This window comes from Oryctolagus cuniculus, chromosome 5 (genome assembly GCF_051225735.1).
Source record: "Oryctolagus cuniculus isolate XC-2025 breed Fujian yellow rabbit chromosome 5, ASM5122573v1, whole genome shotgun sequence".
NCBI lineage: Eukaryota > Metazoa > Chordata > Mammalia > Lagomorpha > Leporidae > Oryctolagus > Oryctolagus cuniculus.
This window is the reverse complement of record NC_142871.1, coordinates 82,966,974-82,987,204: the sequence shown is the minus strand read 5'-3', so window position 1 is coordinate 82,987,204 and position 20,231 is coordinate 82,966,974. Positions and strand designations below refer to the sequence as shown.

Below are 20,231 nucleotides of genomic sequence, written 5' to 3'. Positions count from 1 at the left end.
TCGGATCGTCGCTGCTCCAGCCGTTGCGGTCATCTGGGGAGTGAACCAGTGGATGGAAGACCTCTCTCTGTCTCTACCTCTCTCTGTAACTCTTTCAAATAAATTAAAAATAAATCTTTAAAAAAAAAAAGAAAGGTAAGTTTAGGGGGGCATTCAACACAGTGATTATGGTGCTTAATGATGCCTGCATTCCATACTGGAATGCCTGGGTTTGAGTCCAAGCCCCCTGCTAATGCGCACCCTGGGAGGCAACAGGTGATGGCTCAAATATTTAGGTCCCTGCTACCCACATGGGCAATCTGGATGGAGTTTCAGGCCCGGGCTCTGGCCTGACTCAGCCCTGGCTGTTGTAGGCATTTGGCAAATGAACCAGTGGATGCAAGATCTATCTCTGTCGGTCTCCTCTCTCTCTCTCTTTGCCTTTCAAATAAATAATTTTTTAAAATTTAAGATGTTGGGGCTGGTGCTGTGGCGCAGTGGGTTAATGCCCTGGCCTGCAGTGCCGGCATCCCATATGGGCGCCAGTTCGAGACCCGGCTGCTCCACTTCCTATCCAGCTCTCTGCTATGGCCTGGGAAAGCAGTAGAAGATGGCCCAAATCCTTGAGCCCCTGCACCCACGTGGGAGACCGGGAAGAATCCTGGCTCCTGGCTTTGGATCAGCACAGCTCCGGCCGTTGCGGCCATCTGGGGAAGTGAACCATTGGATTGAAGACCTCTCCTCTCTCTGTGTAACTCTGACTTTCAAATTAAAAAAAAAAATTTAAGATGTTTATTTTGATGGAAAAAACTGAAATCCACCCACAGTTTTTTATATAATGCACATTTTCCACAAACTTTTTGAAGACATGCATGGATTTCAAGAGTTTTTAAAAAAGATTTATCTATTTATTTGAAAGGCTGGAATGGAGGGGGCAGGGAGAGAGAATCTTCCTTCCACTGATTCACTCCCCAGATGGTCCCAACAGCTAGAGGAGGGCCAGGCTGATGCTAGGAGCCTGGAGCTCTATCCAAGTGGCAGGGGCCCAACCACTTGGGCCATCCTCCTCTGCTTTCCCAGGTGCATTAGCAGGGAGCTAGATGGGAAGCAGCACTCCAGTACGGGATGCTGGCATCTCAAGTGGCAGCTGAACCCACTGTGCCACAAGGCCAACCCCTGTTCTGCATACTTCAACACAGTAATTCACTCCCTCAGTTTCATTAGCCACTATAAGTACTCAATAGCCACAGTAGGCGAATGGCTAATGCCCACACAGATTTATAATATATTACAAAAGGTTCCATAGGTCAGTGCTACTCTCGTCCCTGCTAACAACAATTCAATCCTAAATTCCTTTGCCAAGACACCACGAGGAATTAGGCATTATTGGATAGAGTAGGAATGTATAAAAATCTTAAACCCCGCAGGACTCTTTGTTATTAAAGCATATAGGATTAGTTACACAATGTTCTTTAGTGCTAAGCAAACATTTGTCTTCTAAGCAGCCTTCCTACGACTAAGAGTGCATGCATTTCACAGAAGCAAAGCCTGCCGATGGAGTGTTAGGTTCTACAGCTCAGCAAGACGTCTGAGCTATCAGGCCTTGGAAAAGACACTAAACTTGGCAGACTTGGTTTCAAAATTCATCAGCTAGAGAGTGGGCTTTTGTCCTGCAGTTAAGCCATCAGCTGGGACGTCCACATTGAGTGCCTGGGTTCAAGGCTTGGCTCTGTTCTTGAATGCAGCTTCCTGCTAACGTGCACCCTAGCATGTGATAGCTACAGTCATCCTATCCAGGTCACCCACGCAGGGGACTTGGGTTGAGTTCCTGGCTCCAGGCTTTGGCCTTCAGCCCATGGCCATTGCCAGGGTTTGAGCAGTGAACCCGCAGATAGTACTGCTCACTCTTGCGTGTTTCTCTCCCTCTCTCTCTCCCTCTCTCTCTCTCTCACCCCCTGGCCTCTCCAATAAATAACATTTCCTTAAATCCATAAGGTGAGTTGATAATGATAACAAACTTCTCATAAAGCTGTTGTGAGAATTAAATCAGGTTGAAGACCTAAAACTCAGCAAGTGGTGCTGGGTCAACTGGCTATCCACATGCAAAGGAATGAAACAGATCCCAAACTCATACCACATGTTAACTCAAAATGATGAAACTTTTCAATTTAAGACCCAAAACTATGAAACTCTTAGAATGAAACATCGGTATATATCTTGATGACCTTGGATTAGGCAACAGTTTCTTAGTTGTGACACCAAAAACAAGCAATCATTAAAAAATACAGATGGAGCAAGCATTTGACGCAGTGGTTAAGATGCCAAGTGGGACATCTGTATCCGCAATGCTTTCTGCTAATGTGTACCCAGGGAGGGAAGCAGCAGGTGATGGCTCAAGTATTTAAGTCCCTGTCACCCACCTGGGAGACTGGGACTGAGAGCTGGGCTCCTGATGCTGGCCTGGCCCCACCCCAGCTGATGCAGGCATTTGAGAAGTGAACCAGCAAGCAGACAATATTTCCATATATACATTATCTTTTTTTCTTTTTTTTTGACATAAATAAAATTTTAAGAAGAAAAAAAATTTATAAATTGGACTTATCAAAATTTTTTTTAAAGAGGACTAGTGTTGAGGCATAGCAGATAGAGCCAGTCTGTAATGCCAGCATTCCATATGGGCACCAGCCCATGTCTCAGGTGATCCCCTTCCATTTTCTCCACCTAGGAAAACAATGGAGGATGGCCCAAGTGCTTGGGCCCCTGCCATCCATGTGGGAGACCCAGATGAAGCTCCAGGCTCCTAGCTTCAGCCTGGCCCAATGCTGGAGGTTATAGCCATTTGGGGAGTAAAGCAGCAGATAGAATCTCTCTCTCTCTCTACCTGTACTCTTTCAAAATGAAAACAAAAAAATCTTTAAAAAAATTTTTAAATAAAATGAAAATACAATCTACAGAATGAGAGAAAACATTGCAAATCATATGTGTTAAGGGTCTAAGATCCTGAATATATCAAGAATCCTAACAATGCAACAATAAAATACAACTCAATAAAAAGAGAGGACAAAGGGATCTAAATACACTTCTCTCCAAATAAGATACACAAATGGCCAAGAAGCATAGAAAAAGAGGCTCCACATCAATAGTCATGAGAGAAATACAAACCAAAACCGCAATGAGCTCCTTCCAGCCAGTGTCCAGCGATGCGTGTCTCTTGAGAGAACTGACATGAGACTACCAGCAAGAGAAAGCCTTACCACAGGAAGCAGAAGAGGGGCTGGCGTGTCCAGCTGCTGGCACTAAGACTGGCCCCTGACACATACACAGGCCGTGTACCCCGGGGCTGGACGCGGGGAGCTTCTCCTGAGGCTCCAAGTGCAGATCTCGCAGAACAAAGATCCTTGCTCTTGTCTACACTGCATCCAGTGAGAAGCTGGGGAAGAACTGCATCGTGCTCAATGATGGCACACCCTATGATCGATGGCACCGATCCCACTATGCACAGCCCCGCAAGAAGGGGGCTGGGCCGAATGCTGAGGACCAAGAAATTTTAGGCAACAAGACGATCAAAGAAAATGTGCAGGTGATCAATGGAAAAAGGAAGGCAAAACCAGCAGTCTTCCAGGAGCAGCTCCGGCAGGGTGAGCTGTGACGCATCAGCTAGCTAGCAGCTGTGTGCCAGGGGACAAGGGGTGCAGGCCCACCTGGGGAAAACCAGGGCCCAGAAAGGCGAAGGAGTCCTCCTCCCTCCTGCTCAGCTCATGTAATAAAAGTGCTTACTGTTCAAAAAGCACAGCCAACGCAATGGGCTGCAACCTCACACCAAGGTAACAATGGGTGAGAGTGAGGATGTGGGAAACTGGAACCCTCACGCACTGTGCGTGGGAATGGATGATGGTGCAGCTGGAGCAGTGTGGAGGTCCCTCAAAAGGTCAAGCAGAGAGAGACCTCCCACACAACTCAGCAGTTCCATTCCTAGGAATGTGTTGATGAAACACCTATCCAAGTAAAAACTTAGACTTGAGTATTTACAGCAGTATTATTTATAATAGTCTAAAGATACAAACAACTCAATGTCCATCAATTCACCGATGGGTAAATAGATGTGATCTAGCCATAAAACAGAATATTATTGAGCCATAAAAATGGAATGAGGTGGGGGCTGGCACTGTGGCACAGTGGGTAAAGCTGCAACCTGCATTGCCGGCATCCCATATGGGGGCCAGTTCAAGTCCTAGCTGCTCCACTTCTGATCCAGCTCCCTGCTACGGCAAGGGAAAGCAGAAGATGGCCCAGATGCTTGGGCCCCTGCACCCACATGGGAGACCCAGGGAAAGTGCCTGGCTCCTGGCTTCGGGTTGGCTCAGCTTTGGCCATTTCGGCCACCTGGAGAGTGAACCAGTGGATGGAAGACTTCCTCTCTCTTTCTTTCTGCCTCTGCCTCTCTGTAACTCTGCCTTTCAAATTAAAAAAAAAAAAAAAAAAAGGAACAAGGCACTGATTCATACTGTAACTTGGATGAACACTGAAAATATTATGGGGCCAGTGTTGGGGCACAGTGGGATTTAACTGTCATTTGCAATGCCAGCATTCCACATAGGAGTGTCAGTCCAATTCCCAGCTACACCACTTCCATTTTAGCTGCCTGCTAATGCAACTGTAAAAGCAGCACAAGTTGATTCAAGTACTTGGGTGCCTGCCACCCATGTGGGAGACCCAAATGGAGTTCCTGGCTCCCGGCTTCAGTCTGCCCCAGACCTTGCTGTTGCAGCCATACAGGGAGTGGACCAGTGGCTAAAAGATCTCTCTCTCTCTCTCCATCTTTCCCTCTCTGTCACTCTTTCAAATAAATAAGCAATAAATAATTACTTAATAAGGAAGAAAACATGCTAAGTAAAAGAAGCAGATACAGGGGCTGGCACTGTGGCATAGCGGGTACCCCATGTGGGCGCTAGTTCAAGTCCTAGCTGCTCCACTTCCGATCCAGCTCTCGGCTATGGCCTGGGAAAGCAGTAGAAGATGGCCCAAGTCCTTGGGCCCCTGCACCCACGTGGGAGACCCAGAAGAAGCTCCTGGCTCCTGGCTTCAGATCGGCATCAATCTGGCTGTTGCACCATTTGGGGAGTGAGCCAGTGGATGGAAGATCTCTCTCTCTTTCTCTGCCTCTGCTTCTCTGTAACTCTGCCTTTCAAATAAATAAATAAAATTTTAAAAAAAAAGAAACCAGACACAAATTTGTACATATTGCATGATTCTGTTTATATAAAATGTCCAGAATAGATAAACCAGAGACAAAAAATAGATTAGAGTTGCAGGAAATGGAGAGATGGGAAAATACAGAGCAACTAAAAATTGGTATGTGGTTTCCTGGGAATGAAGAAAATGTTCTGGAATTAAATAGTGGTGATGATTGCACACTTTGTGAATATAGTAAAACCACTAAACTGTATTGAAAAGGGCAAATACTTTGGCATATCTCAATTTTAAAATAAGGTTCCATAAATGACCCAAAAAGAAGAAATATATAAACAAATAAAAGACACAGTATAAAACCTGGAGAAAATCAAGAAAAGAAACAGACATCTTAATTCCAAAATGGAAGAATATAAGTAAAGATAGAGGTACACACACATTAAATTTGTTCTCTAAATTTCTGTTTCTTTCTGAACTACACCTTAGTTTATCTTCTGTATCTCTGAATCCAATCTCATTTTTAAGGTTTAGTTATTTATTGTAAAGGCAGTTATAGAGAAGGAAAAAGAGACACAGTGAGAAAGAGATCTTTCCTCTACTGGTTCACTCCCCCAATGGCTACAATAGCCAAGGCTGGGCCAGCCGAAGCCAGGAGCCAGGAGCTTCTTCCGGGTCTCCCATATGGGTGGCAGGAGCCCAAACATGTGAATGATCTTCCACTGCTTTCCCAGGCACATTAGCAGGGAGCTGGATTGGAAGTGGAGCAGCTGGGACTCGAACCATCACCCATGTGGGATTCTGGCATTGCAGGTGGCAGCTTATCCCACTACGTCACAATGCCAGTCCCCTAACTCATTCTAGAGACTGTAATCTTATTTCCCTATTGTAACTAACAGCTTCCCCCAACTCTACCACTGTCAAAAACACATGCTAATACTTGATAATCTTAGTAAGCCTCATTTATTATATAAAATATTTTGAAGTTTGAATTTGCAATTGATATTAAGTAAGCACACAGATTTCAGAGACAACAGGGTCAGATACAGAGCAAGCAGGCGCAGATCTGCAAAGACACAGCTCCACTATAAGCAGCACACCTCACCTCACTCCTTCTTACCCCTTTCCCAGTTCAACTTAACCCAATGCAACAGAGTGCGATGAGACAGGAGATGAGCAGTAAAGTGGGAGAAAACCCACTCAAAAGGTGAGCCGCTGTCTTCGCCTTCATTAGTCATCATTTGCTACCTTCTCACAGGGTTGCCTTCACAAGTCAATCTTAGTTGAGCAGAGCGTGAATTTAAAAAGACAGGGTTCCAAAATATCAGATTAATGACATAATCTGACATAAAGCCTTCCCTTCCCACACTACATCCCTAAAAACAATAGAAAAGGTAAGCATAACAAACAAATAGGTGCAGAAATAAACACGGAGAGCTGAGCTTGAAACAAGAGAACTCAAAGTTGACAAGCAAGAATGCGCTAAGAAACCCAAGGTTAGACTGCAGAGGGACCCTGCGGCCCTTAGCAGTGCATGGCAGAGCTCTGCTGAGCAGGCACAGCTGGTCTAAGCCCCCACAGCAGCAGTGTGAACACACCCCAACAGGCTCGCTATTTGGAGAATCTCAGGGAGAGGAGCCAAGCAGATACAAGTGCACCCCCGCCCACCCATCCAAACCCACTCTAACACACACACTAGGACATCTTCTGTCTGGAAGCTGTCGGCGTGGAGCTTGGGCGTAAGGAGGGCAGTGACCTGTGATGCCCAGAAGGAACAGAGAGCACTTCTCTTCCTAACTCCAACACTAGGACAGAGCAGTGCCACCATCTTCCCTCCAGACCCTTCCTCAAATGCCAAGTTCGCACAAAAATGAGAAGCTGGTACCTGAAAACAACTACCTACACAGGAATCAGAAAGATACCAGATTCTTATCCGGAGTGCAGATGCAAGAAGAGCATAGAAAAATATCCTCAAAGGACTGACGGAATATATCTTTGGACACAAGTTTCTAGCAGTCATGCCATTTTTCAAATGTGAGAGTGAAATAAAGATGTTTTCAGAGCTCCAGAGACTCCGAAAGTTTATTGTTCATTGAATTTCTTTGAAAAGTTGTTCAAGGATGTACTTCTGAAAAAAAAAATACACCCAAAATGTGGCGCGATGCAAGAAAAAAACAGAATAAAAAATGTAGCTAAGCCTATTAAAAACTTGAACTTGAAGAGCAGGAATCTGGTACAAAGCTTTGCTTGGGATGCCCACATCCCATATCACAGTACCTGGTTCTAGTCCTGGCTGCTCCACTTCTAATCCAGTTTCCTGCTAGCGCACATCCCACAAAGCAACAGATAATGCCTCAAGATAATGCCACACACAGGGGAGACCTGGATGGAGTTCCAGACTCGCGTCTTTGGCCTGGCCCGGTCCTGGTTGTTGTGGGCACTTGGGGAGTGAACCAATGGACAGAAGCCCATTGTCTCTATCTTTCAAATCATTAATAAATAAATAAACTGATCTAAATTTATTGAATAAAAATCAGAAAATAAAATTCTAGACAATGTATACAAGGGAGATTGGTAAGAGAGAAGTAAGTTTAAAACTGCTGGGGCTGGTGCTGTGGCAGAGCAGGTAAAGCCGCTGCCTGCAGTGCCAGCATCCCACATGGGCGCCCATTAGAGTCCCGGCCACTCCACTTCCTTTTTAGTTCTCTGCTATGGCCTGGGAAAGCAGTAGAAGATGGCCCAAGTCCTGGGCCCCTGCACCTGCATGGGAGGACCTGGAGGAAGCACCTGCTCTTGGCTTCAGATTGGCACAGCTCCAGCCGTTCCGACCAACTGGGGAGTGAACCAGAAGATGGAAGACCTCCTTTCTCTCTCTCTCTCTCTCTTCCTCTCCTTCTCTCTCTGACTATCAAATAAATAAATAAATCTTGAAAAAAAAACTGCTATAGTTCTTGTTAGAAAAGCACAACTAAGTATGTTTTTTTTTGTCTTAAAGCAGCAGAAAAAATTTTAAAAATGCAAAAAAAAAAAGCTTTAGGAAAAGGTCCAGAGAGTTCAAAACAAGCAATAATGTGTAGGTGGGGAGGGATTTACATATATAATTAAATTTAGTCTTGAAAGAAATTTTTTTTAGCAAGATATCTTTTTTATTGAGATTTTATGTATTTATTTGAGAGGTAGAGTTACAGACAGAGAGAGACAGAGAGAGAGGTCTTCCATCTGCTGGCTCACTCCCCAAATGGCTACAATGACCAGAGCCAGGCTGATCTGAACCAGGAGCCAGGAGCTTCTTCCGGGTCTCCCACATGGATGAAGGGGCCCAAGCACCTAGGCCATCTTCCACTGCTTTCAAAGCCATAGCAGAAAGCTGGATCAGAAGTGGAGCAGCTGGGACTAAAACCAGCACCCATATGGGATGTCAATGCTTCAAGCAGAGGCTTAGTCCACTACACCACAACACAGGCCTTGAAAGAAAAAATTTTAATGTATAGGCAGTCATGAAGGACACATGAGTGGGGAGATAAAGAGATAACAACTGACACACTCTTCTACATTTTAATTTACAAAGTTTATTTAAATGAAATTCCAAAAGTGTACAACCTTATTGAAAATCTTTGCTGTTTCCTTGACTTTCTGTGTCAAACACAAAAGTTTCAAAATATTAAATACCCCTTAAATTGTGATTCCTCTTCGAAAGTTATCTTTACACTTTTTGTTTCATGGATATGGTAAATGTATTGGTTCATGTGCCCACAGTAGTTGCTTGATGGATTTTGAAGAAAGGTATGTACACCATGATTCTCATCTTGGAGAAACTTAACATCGAGTCTAAACAGTGTGGTGCTGGCATAACGATGAACACACTGATTATTCAAACAGAACAGGGAGTCCAGAAATAAGCCCAAACACATGTAGAAAACCAATTTTTGATGCAAAGACAATAACTTTCACCAACTGGTACTCAAACAATTGGACATCTCTATGGCAAAAGAAATGAATTTCAACCCAAACCTTATACCATATATAACAGAGTTAATATGAAATAAACCATAGGCCTAACAATAAAGCCAAAAACTACAAAACTTCCAGAAGAAAATATTTGTGGAGGGGCCGGCGCTGTGGTGCAGTGGGTTAACGCCCTGGCCTGAAGCTCCGACATCCCATACATGCACCAGTTCGAGATCCGGCTGCCCCTCTCCCAATCCAGCTCTCTGCTATGGCCTGGGAAAGCAGTGGAAAATGGCTCAAGTCCTTGAACCCCTGCACCTATGTGGGAGACCCGGAAGAAACCCCTGGCTCCTGGCTTCAGATTGGCGCAGCTTCGGCTATTGTGGCCAATTGGGGAGTGAACCATTGGATGGAAGACCTCTCTCTCTCTCTCTCTCTCTCTCTCTCTCTCTCTCTCTGCCTCTCCTCTCTCTGTGTAACTCTGACTTTCAAATAAATAAATAAATCTTAAAAAAAAAAAAAAGGAAAGAAAGAAGCCAGTGCCGTGCTCACTAGGCTAATCCTCCACCTTGCGGCGCCGGCATACCGGGTTCTAGTCCCCGTCGGGGTGCCGGATTCTGTCCCGGTTGCCCCTCTTCCAGGCCAGCTCTCTGCTGTGGCCAGGGAGTGCAGTGGAGGATGGCCCAAGTGCTTGGGCCCTGCACCCCCATGGGAGACCAGGATAAGTACCTGGCTCCTGCCATTGGATCAGCGCGGTGCGCAGGCCGCAGCGCGCCTGCCGCGGCGGCCATTGGAGGGTGAACCAATGGCAAAGGAAGACCTTTCTCTCTGTCTCTCTCTCTCACTGTCCACTCTGCCTGTCAAAAAATAAAAATAAATAAATAAAAAAAAGAAAGAAAATATTTGTGGAGCCAGGTATTTGCCCTAGACATTAAGATACTGGTGAATATGCCTGCCTTCCATACTGGAATACATGGATTTGATTCCTAGCTCTGGCTCCAAACTCCAGCTTCCTGCTAATGCAGCAGGGGGAAGCAATGGCTCAAACGGCTATTACTCACATGGGAGATATGGACTGAGTTCCCAGCTCTGAGTTTCAGCCCAGCCTAGTCCTGGCCATTGTAGGCATTTGGGGAGTGAACCAGCACATAGGCACTCTGTCTTTTCTCTGTCTGCCTCAAGAATAGATTAAAAAATTAATAAATAGAAAATATTTATGACCATGGGTTAGATGAAAATTTCTTAGGTATGACATCTTCCCCTAAAATTGATAAAACTGGACTTTATAAAACTTCCACTCTTTAAATAACACTATTAAATAATACAAGACTATTTCCAAGTCATAAATGTAACAAAAGGCTTGTCTCTAGAGTATGTGAAGAGTGCTCGTGTCAGCAGCGCATATACTGGAATATGTGAAGAACTCTCAAAACTCATTAATAAGGAAACAAATAACCCAAATTTAAAACAGGAAGAGGCAAAAGACTTGAACAGCCCATCCACTAAAGAAGATTCATGGAAGGAAAATGAGCATGTTGAAAGTTAAGACACACCACCAGTCAATAGGAAAATATAAACCAAAATCACAATGAAGTCCTACCGCACTTCCCAGCAAGATGGCTGAAATTAAGCAGACAGTAACCCGTGTCAGTGAGGACGTGGTTGGCCAAGGGCTCTCACACACTGCTGGTGCAATGCAAAACAGTATGGCTTTTTTGGAAAACAGTTTGCTGGATTCTTACAAAGGTGAACATACAACTATCCTATTATCCCAGCCATTTCACTGCTATTTATCTTTAATTAACTAATTCATGTCAAAGGCCGAGTGATAGAAAGAAAGGGACTGACAGAGAGAGATCTTCCATCTGGGTACAATGCCTGCAACACCCAGGGCTGGGCCAGCCCAAACTCAGGAGCCAGAAACTCCATCTGGGCATCCTACAAGGGTGTCAGGGACCCAAGTACTTGGGCCATAAACCGCTGCCTGCCAGGTGCACAGGGAGGAAGTTGGATAGGAAGTGGAGTAGCCAGGGCTGGAACAGCACTCCTGTATGGGAGGAGTGCATCCCAAGAGACAGCTTAACCCACTGCACCACAGTGTTCTCCCCAGGCATTTATTCAAGAGAAATGATAGCACTCATCCACAGAGAAACTTGTGCACAAGGATCATAGCAACTTAATCTGCAGTAGTCAAAAACTAGGAACAACCAAATGTCCTTCAATAGGTCAATGCATAAACAAATTGTGGTGCATCTCTGCAAGTTATAACAAAACTACCGATATCCATAACAAAGATGAATCTCGAAATAATTACACTGAGTCAAGCAGCCAGTGGAAAAAGGACATACCCTATGATTCCTTTTTCATAAAATTCTAAAATAATGCAAACTAATCTACAGTGACAAACAGCCCATCAGTGGTTGCCTGGGAAACGGAAGAGGAGGTAAGGTAGGGCTCCAGATAGGCACTGCTAAGAGGTAGAGGAAACTCAGCAAGATGAGAGTTCTTTATCCTGACTGTGGTGGTAGTGGTCCCATGGGGGTATGGATGCCAAAACGCACCAAATATGTACCCTTTATGTCACCTGTATACCTCCACACAGCTGTTCACAAAGCCGTAATCTCAAGAACGAGAATGAAAACCTAAAGAGCCCTGGTGCTCTGGTATCACTTCTCAAATAGCAAGTGTCCGATTAGTGCAAAGTGGGCAGCCAGGCCTGTGGGCTGCGGTCAGGACCAGAGTGTGGGAAAGAGGAGGAGAAACCAATGGCTGACATGGGCCATGAATGCAGATGTAAACTCCTGCAGAATCTGCCTGGGGCTGGGAGGAGGAGAGGCAGGAGGCCCTGCAGGAGTGGGAAGCCCAAACGTGTGTGGTGCATGGGACAGAAAAGCAGGCATGCAGTGGAAACACAGCAACTGTGTGCGAAGGTGGCTAGCACGTGCCAGGCACTGGGCCGGGGCTCTGCACGCCTCTGCACCCCATGCACACTCCTTCCAGGACACACATCCCTGTCCCCATTTCACAGGGTTGGAACTCAAGCTTAGGAACTCAAAACGAGGGGTAGCCCAACCAGAGTCTGCGCTCTCTGCCGGCTGTGCCACGCTGCTTCCAATTAAGGCAGGCAAAACTCCACATCAAATTATGTAATAAGTTCAAAAATATACGTGTGTTTATATAGAAATGTCTTTCTTCCCAGTTTATACTACTAAATGTGGGTGTGGGCTCTAACTTATTTTTTGCAGGGTCTGTAAGTCTCTGTGTGCCACAACCCATCCGTGCTGGATCTCCTGGGGTTGGCAGGTGGGGGCTGCCGGAGACCCCTGTATGGGGGGAGGGCGAGTGTGTACGCATGTTCACACACACACAGTAGCTAGAAAGTGAACCATACATACGGCGGCAGGTATTTCCTTTTCCCTCTCAAATTCAAGCCTGGACCACCGACTGTTCACAGCTGGGATCAGTGGCCCAGTGCAGCCAGCGCGCCATCTGGGCCCATGCAGAAGCATTTTGATCATACTCGGCTGGGGTGTACAGAAAGACACAGTGCACCAGGGACTGCACTTTTGGCATTTCTTCTTCTTCTTTTTTTTTTTTTTTAAGATATATTTATTTATTTGAAAGTCAAGAATTACAGAGAGAGAGGGAGAGACAGAAATCTTCCATTTGCTGGTTCACTCCCTATATGACCAGGAGCTTCATCCAGGTCTCCCACATGGGTGGCAGGGGTCCAAACCCTTGGGCCATCTTCCACTGCTTTTCCCAGGCCATCAGCAGGGAGCTTGTACAGAAGTGGAGCAGCTATGACATAAACCAGCAACCATATGGGATGCCAGCGCTGCAGGTAGTGGCTTTACCACTTCTGCCATTCCTACACTCTTGCCCTGCCCAGCGAGGAGGTTCAAGTTTGTTTTATACCTGAGGAATGTGGGGAAGGAACCAGCCCAAGGTCACACGGCTGGCGCGTGGTGAGTCGCTCAGCCAGGGCCCTCACTGCAGATCAGCTCTGTCTCCTTGTCACAGAATAAAATAAGCGATGGTCTACTATGCAGATCTTATGAACTGAAATTTACACAGGCCCTTCCCCGGAGGAGAATTCCCCAGACCTGTGAGCTGCAAACCTTGGGCCAGAGCACATCAGCCATGGTAACAACTCTTAGTGGCCATTAAACAATAACAGAGAAATTTTTACCGGGGGAAATCAGTAAACAAGTGCACCACCCATAGTAAGGGACACTCAGGGTCACTGACATGGGCTCAAAATGCAACTGTGCCTTTTATTGCAGGCCACTGCTGTGGGCAAGGAGAAGTCTCCTCTACATCACACAGGGACTGTGGCCCCAAATCTCCCCTCTACTCCTCTGCACCCTTCCTGCAAGTACCTCTGCTTAAGAAACCCCCAAGGAGCCTGGGTAGCTTACTGCATACATCATCAAGACTTTGAATCAGAAGGTCCTGGGTTCGAGTCCCAGTTCCCGTCCAGGGGCCAGAAAAGCAAAGCAACCCCTCAAAGCCACGCTGAGTTCCCCAAAGGCTCCCACAGTGGGAGCAGCAGAGGTAGGGAGCGTGTAGGGCGAGGGAAGCCCTCAGCCCCCAGGGCCTCCTGGGGCAGGCAGGGCACTCCCACACCACACAGACACTGAGCACAGAGAAAGACAGGATGCAGGCCGCAGGCAGCTGCTCTGGGAGGTGCAGCAGCAGCACGAGAAGCCAGAAGCCAGAAACCGAGAGGCAGCCCCCAGGGGCACTTTTTAAAAGGGCCAAAGGGGCTGCAGGAAGCTGCTGAAGGGAGGGAGGTGGCATTTATAAGAGGGCGGTTTGTTCTCGTTTCATAGAGGTTCCCGGAACAGCTGCCAAGTGTGAGGCAGGGCTGCAGATACAGCGCGTGCACAAACACACACACACACACACACTCTCTCTCTCAATTCACCCTCAGCAATGAGAGGGGCACAGAGACGAGACACCTGACAATTACAATGCACGGCTAAGGCGGGGGCCAGATGAACAGGAGGTGAGGGAGAAGCTCTGATGGCCTCACAGGGCCTGCCCCATCACCCTCACCTGCTCCCTCTCCTCCGGCCACCACAGCTGTCCAGAAGTTCACCCGCCCCTCGGCCTCCACGAAGCCCAGCCGCAGTGTCCCCTGCTCTGATCTAAACCAGGCCCACGACCAGTCGTGCTTTTTTAGGAGTCTTCGCCACGCTCCAACTCTCTTTTCACTTCTGTGTTTGCCTTCTTGCTTGTTTACTTGTTTATTCTGTCGCCCAAAGTTCAGATCTTTGAATAAATTAGTCGATAGAGAGGAAAATGAGGTCTGGGGAGCGTGGATTTCACCCCAGAAGCCAGGGGTTGATCGCTAAGGATTTCAAGGGGAGTCGAACAGGATCAGGACGTTCACTCCAGAAACAGGCTCTCTGGTGGGCTGTTCCAGATCCCCAAGGAGGAATGACAGGATCAAGGTAAAGGCACTGAGGCCCGGGCAGAAGGAACAGACGGGAGAGGGGCTCAGATCGCTGGCCCACTGGGTGTGGGGAACAAGGGAGAAAGAATTCCTGGGTTCCTGGCGTGGCATCCCGCTCATCAAGACGGCACAGGGGAAAGTGCCAAGTGGGCATCTGGACCAGTGGACTGAGTCCTGGGAGGACAGGAGGGAAGCAGGGTGAGCACACCTGATGCAATCTGGGTCTCCCAGTGGGTGGCAGGAATCCAAGTATTTGGCCCATCACATGCTGCCTCCCAGGGTGCACTCATTGGAGAAGGAAACTGGAGTTGGAAGCAGGCACTCTTGAGACAGGATGTGGGTGTTGCAAATGATGTCTTAATGCTGTGCCATTATCTTTCAGCCTAAAATTTGGGTCCACTGGGCTGCTGTACTGCACAGTATAGAATAATACAAAAACACCCTTCTGCAAATAGTTTGTAGCTTAATAAAATTAGAATTGTTTTAAAAAAAAAAAAAGGCAGCACTCACCACAATAAACACTCAATAGACAGTTGCTAGTTGGGAGTGAGCAGAATTTGAAGCCAAATTAACTAAAGCTTTAAAAAAAAAAATCCTTCCTGTCTGTGGCCCACGGAACTCAGAATTGAATAACAAGAGGATCGGCTTCACGCCTAGGTAAGGTTTATTTACCTAGGGACACTGAACCAGCCACTACCTGTTTTCCAGTTGGCCCTGTCAATCCCCACATTTTCCAAACAACCCAGCAGCGGAACTACCCTGCTAAAGACCCCGGAAAACTCAGTCACCCCAGGCACAGCACAAAGGGGAGGGGTCTCCTACTGGGCCATTATCAGTCTTTAACACCTGCAGGCTAACCACTTAATCCGGAATTATCCAGTAACCTGCAGAGCCCCATCGAAAACCAACAGGCCTTGTAAACAAAGAAGGAAGGGAGGGAGAGGTGGATTAGCACCTGGAGTGCCTGGCTGCACCGGGAGCAGGCCTGGCTGACCTGTGGGGCTGGGAATACTTACAACAAACGAGGAACCAGAACTTGGGGGAAAATGGGAAGTGAAGGCCACTCTCAGCAGCCAGGGCTGGCCCTGCCCTCCTGAGCTCTGGGGGTCTCTCTGTGGAAGGTACCAGCTCTGCCATTCACTCGCTATGTGACCCTGTACAGGCTCCCTAGTCCACGAGTCTCACCTCCCCCACAACAATCACTGCAGAAGCATGCGCGCGCGTGCACACACACACACACACACACACACGCACTTTCCTCCCTTTTTTCCCACCTCCAGCCTAGGCAACGAGAGGGTCTTCTGTGGAATGTGCCTGCAGAGAGAGGCTCACACAGGCGCAAAGGGAAAGCTGGAACTTCTTTGCTGTTAGTATTCTGTGGGGTCAACAATGGATTAAGGAGCCACATCCTTATGGTCTTAGGAAAGGGGCCTCCAGTTTGGGTCTGCAGGCCACATTATCAATGGCCCCTGTCCATTTCTGGAGCCTGGGTTGATTGATGGGGACTATGTAAACATTCAAGACCCAGGAGTTCTACAGGAAATTCCAACCCAAGTGAGAACGAATTGTATGAATAATAATAGAATATGCAAAACTCCTGCGAGGTGGCTGTCCATTTGATTATCTACTTAGAGGAATTTAGATGCAACCAGAATATATATTTTTAAAGGCATAATGGTTTTACACATGAGCAAAAATTCATGTAACTAAGAAACATGATGCCATACATGCGTATGCAACGTTATTTCCAATAACTCCTCTGCTGTGCTCTGGTTTAACAGCGCTCCTGCAGGAAAAGTATTCTCGTGGACTCTGTAACAAGTGCTTTCACAGGGAATGAAGGTGATTTTCTGTAGTCCCCTATTTTACAGAGAAATGGGGCCATGGTCCTTAGCGGTCTGCAAGAGGAGAAAGTGAAAAACCCCATTTGTCTGAAGTGTCCCAGCAGAACCAGGGAAAGCCACCATCGTAAGAGAGCTCTCAGGCTCTGCTGGAGGGAGAATCAAAGGGGTGAGATGGGAAAAGGATATAAAAAGAATAAAGGAGTCAGAGAAGAAGCGGCATCCATGGCGGTAGGGGGCGGGCAGGATGAAGCAGGAGCTGAACTCTGTCTGGGGCCTTTAAAAGGCAAAGATGAGCTCTCACACTCAGAGCCACTCTCTCAGCCAGAACTCACTGCTTCTGCCTCTTACTTTCTTTAGACGACTACATGTTCTAATACCGACATGGGAGAGATTGCTAACAGAAGTAGAGAATCAAGATTCTATGATCCCTGAGTCACTAAAACATGTTTATAAAATATCTGCCCTGAAAATACGTTCTCGTTCTCGGGGCTGGCATTGTGGTCTAACAGGTTAAGCGGCCCACACTGCCTGCATCCCATATGAGTCCTGGTTGCTCGGCTTCCAATCCAGCTCCCTGCTAGTGCATTGGGAGAAAGCAGCAGAGGATGGACCAAGTACTTGGGCCCCTGAACCCATGCGGGAGACCCAGGTGGAACTCCTGGCTCCTGGCTTTGGCCTGACCCTGCCCTGGCTGTTGTGGCCTACTGGGGAGTGAACCAGCACACAGATCTCTCTCCCTCCCTCTCTCTGTAACTCTTCCTTTTAAATAAACAAAATTAAATCTAAAAATCTTTTTAGGCCGGCGCCGTGGCTCACCTGGCTAATCCTCCGCCTGCGGCACCAGCACACTGGGTTTTAGTCCAGGTTGCTCCTCTTCCAGTACAGCTCTCTGCTGTGGTCCGGGAGGGCAGAGGAGGATGGCTCAAGTGCTTGGGTCCCTGCACCCACATGGGAGACCGTGAGGAAGTACCCGGCTCCTGGCTTCGGATCGGCACAGCGTTGGCCATAGCGGCCATTAGGGGATTGAACCAATGGAAGGAAGACCTTTCTCTCTCTCTCTCTCTCTCTCTCTAACTCTGCCTGGCAAAAAAATAAAAATAAATAAAAATCTTTTTAAAAATATGCTCTGTAAATACAGCTTCAACTATTCCAACTCTCCGGTATCTGTTTTTCCAGGGTTAGAGGGAAATTCAAGAGAGTTAGCTGTGGCCAGGGTTGGGATCATCCCAGCTCTTGTTGGACAGGGCAGAAATTCAAGGAGAAGGCTAACATTTCCACACACTGGACCCCTCTTCTAAACCCTGCTCACTTCTCACTCATAATGAGGCTGCAGACAGGCCCCTACGTGTGAGCCATGCTCTCAGTATCCGGAGAACAACTATCTCCACTTATTCTCAAGGAACACGGAGAAGATAAAGCCACTCATCATTTTAAATTATTTTCAGACAAAAAAAAAAAGGAAAAGCTGCCACTAGTGAGTATCAGGTGGGAACTTCTGGACTCACCACAAATACACCCTCTGGGGAAGGACCACCTGCTGGCCCTGAGCCCTCCTGCCTCCAGCTCTGAAGCTAGCACCTAGCTTAGGTGCACCATGGGTAAGTGGCTGTCTTAGCCATGTTTCCCCTAGAAACAGGGGAGGGACGGGAGGGAGGAGAAAAGGCTGCTTTCTGATTAAATATCCTTTAACTGCTTTCCTTGTTATTATAGTTTTTCAAGCACGATAATTTCTAAAGATTTAAAGTCTATGTGTCCAAAAATAATCATTATCTATGATGCAACTGTTTTTAAAGGCTTAATCATTGCCACCTCTCTGGAGTTTTCTCTGGAGAGTAGGGGACTGAAGGTGAGACTCACCTTATTTGTGATTAACTGCCACTAGAGGAGGGTTGAGAGGTGCCCAAATCTGTCCTTAACAGAACCAAAGTGCTGGAGAACACTCCTGCTATTCATGAATAAAATATGGAGTAGAAGCCAAAGGACTGCAATTTAAGTCTCACCTTAGCTGCACTGTTTTCAAACTTAGCACAAAGCGGCAGCACCTTCAAGGTACTCAGTTTAAAAGTACGAAGGGAGGCCCCTGTGTACACCTTACAGCGTGAAGGCAATGAAAATGCCATTACCCCTCTTCGGTGCACATCGTCCTGCACAGCTCCTCCCAAACTGCCCTGCAGTCTAGCTGCTGCTGTCAGTCATTCCTGCACCCCCGCCCACACCCACCTGCCAGGGTAGATTGCTGAGCCTCAGGTCCACTAGGATGGAGAATGAGGGGAGGCCTCAGGAGACAGATGCTTTGCTTGTGGTCAAAGCACTCCATGTCCATCTTTTCGCGTTCTTTTTGCTACATTCCCTTTCTTAAGCTTGTGAGTAGGTAAACGTAGGATTGTAACACGGCACTCAAACCAGGCTCCTGAAGCATAGGGGAAGGGAAGGCACGACCCCACGACCCCACCCCCCACCCCCGGCCTCGCAGTCCACACATGCCAGAGACCTTATCAGTTGGCCTGACAGCCATCAGGCACAGTCCTTGCTGGAATTGCCAAATGAGAAACCTAGCGGCCACTGCAGACAGTAAGTGTTCTAAGTGAGACTCTATGCCAAGGCCCAAGCCCCTGCATCAAGGCCTGGGTGGCGAGGACCGCACCGAGGCTGGCAGCTTACCCAGGGAAGCAGACCACTGACCCAGAGCAGGTCCAGGTGGACAGAGGCCAGGCTCAAGCAGGGGCTGCCACGGCGGCTCGTTTCGTCACATAAACATACTCCAGCCTCTTAGACCAAGATTCCAGGCCAGTCCCCAGAACTCACAGGCAAGGATTTTATTACTGAAGTCATCAAAAGCATCAGTTTCAGGCCTGCCTGGAGGTTAGCAGCAGAGGGGAGCCTGGGAGTCTGGGCTCTGGGCGAGCCCTTTGTCCAGGAAATCCCACCCCTCGGGCAGGGCCTTTCATTTCACTTCAATTTTAAGTCCCCAAATCAAAAAGTGCCCCCGTAAAAGAACTGCAGAATAAACAAACAGGTCTAGTGCTTTTCCTATCCGGTTGCAAAACTTCCTCCCAGGTTTGGCTCCCCTCTCCCACACCTTTTTTGTTTTCTTTTCTTTTCTGTTTTTATAAAGAGTATCTCACATGTACTCTATATTCAAACATCTCATCCCGCATCTCTGGGAGTCTCCACAGAACCTGGGAGGAGCGAACCAATGCAATCTGAATAATAATGAAGCGGCTCAACAATTTAATTAGGGAAGGTAGCCCTTGAGACACCAAAGAAAACGGTGAAAGCCTTTCTCCACCACAATGTGGCCAGGTGCTCCACCCGGGGCCAATTACCCGAGTGCAGAGAGAGGTGCACAGGTGCACACACCAGTTTAAGCAAATGGGGAACTGGCGCAAATCCTCCCAGGAGAGAAGACACCGCTAAACAGAGGGGCTTGGATGCACAAGGCTCGGTTAACTTCATTCCCTGTCCGTGGGAAGTCGTGCCGAGCACATGTAGGAGAATGAAAACTGGCCTCAGGAGAAGCCATTGCATAGGGAACTTAAAATAAGTGCAGTGAATTCTCAACAAAAGTTCTTAAAAATCACGCCACAAAGATACTTCCACCCGGGATGGGATTTCTTCCTTGTGAAACATCACAGAAGTTACTCCTCCAAGATGCACAAGCCTTGGCAGAGAAGACTGCTAGCCTCACAGCCCCGTGCTACCGCCCCCTCCGAGTGACCTTACAAATAACAGACTTTTTGCTCGCTTTTGAGGAAAATCAGAAAGTTGACTCTTTTCTGAAATCCTAAAACGCTCTCAACTTTCTTAGGCCT

At 47.3% G+C, this 20,231-nt stretch overlaps 1 protein-coding gene across 1 annotated transcript in view; it reads right to left on the bottom strand.

The window, feature by feature from the left end:
• Nucleotides 1-20,231, bottom strand: part of RRAGD (Ras related GTP binding D) — a 48,472-nt gene that overhangs the window by 26,807 nt on the left and 1,434 nt on the right. The gene's annotated exons all lie outside the window — the stretch shown is intronic.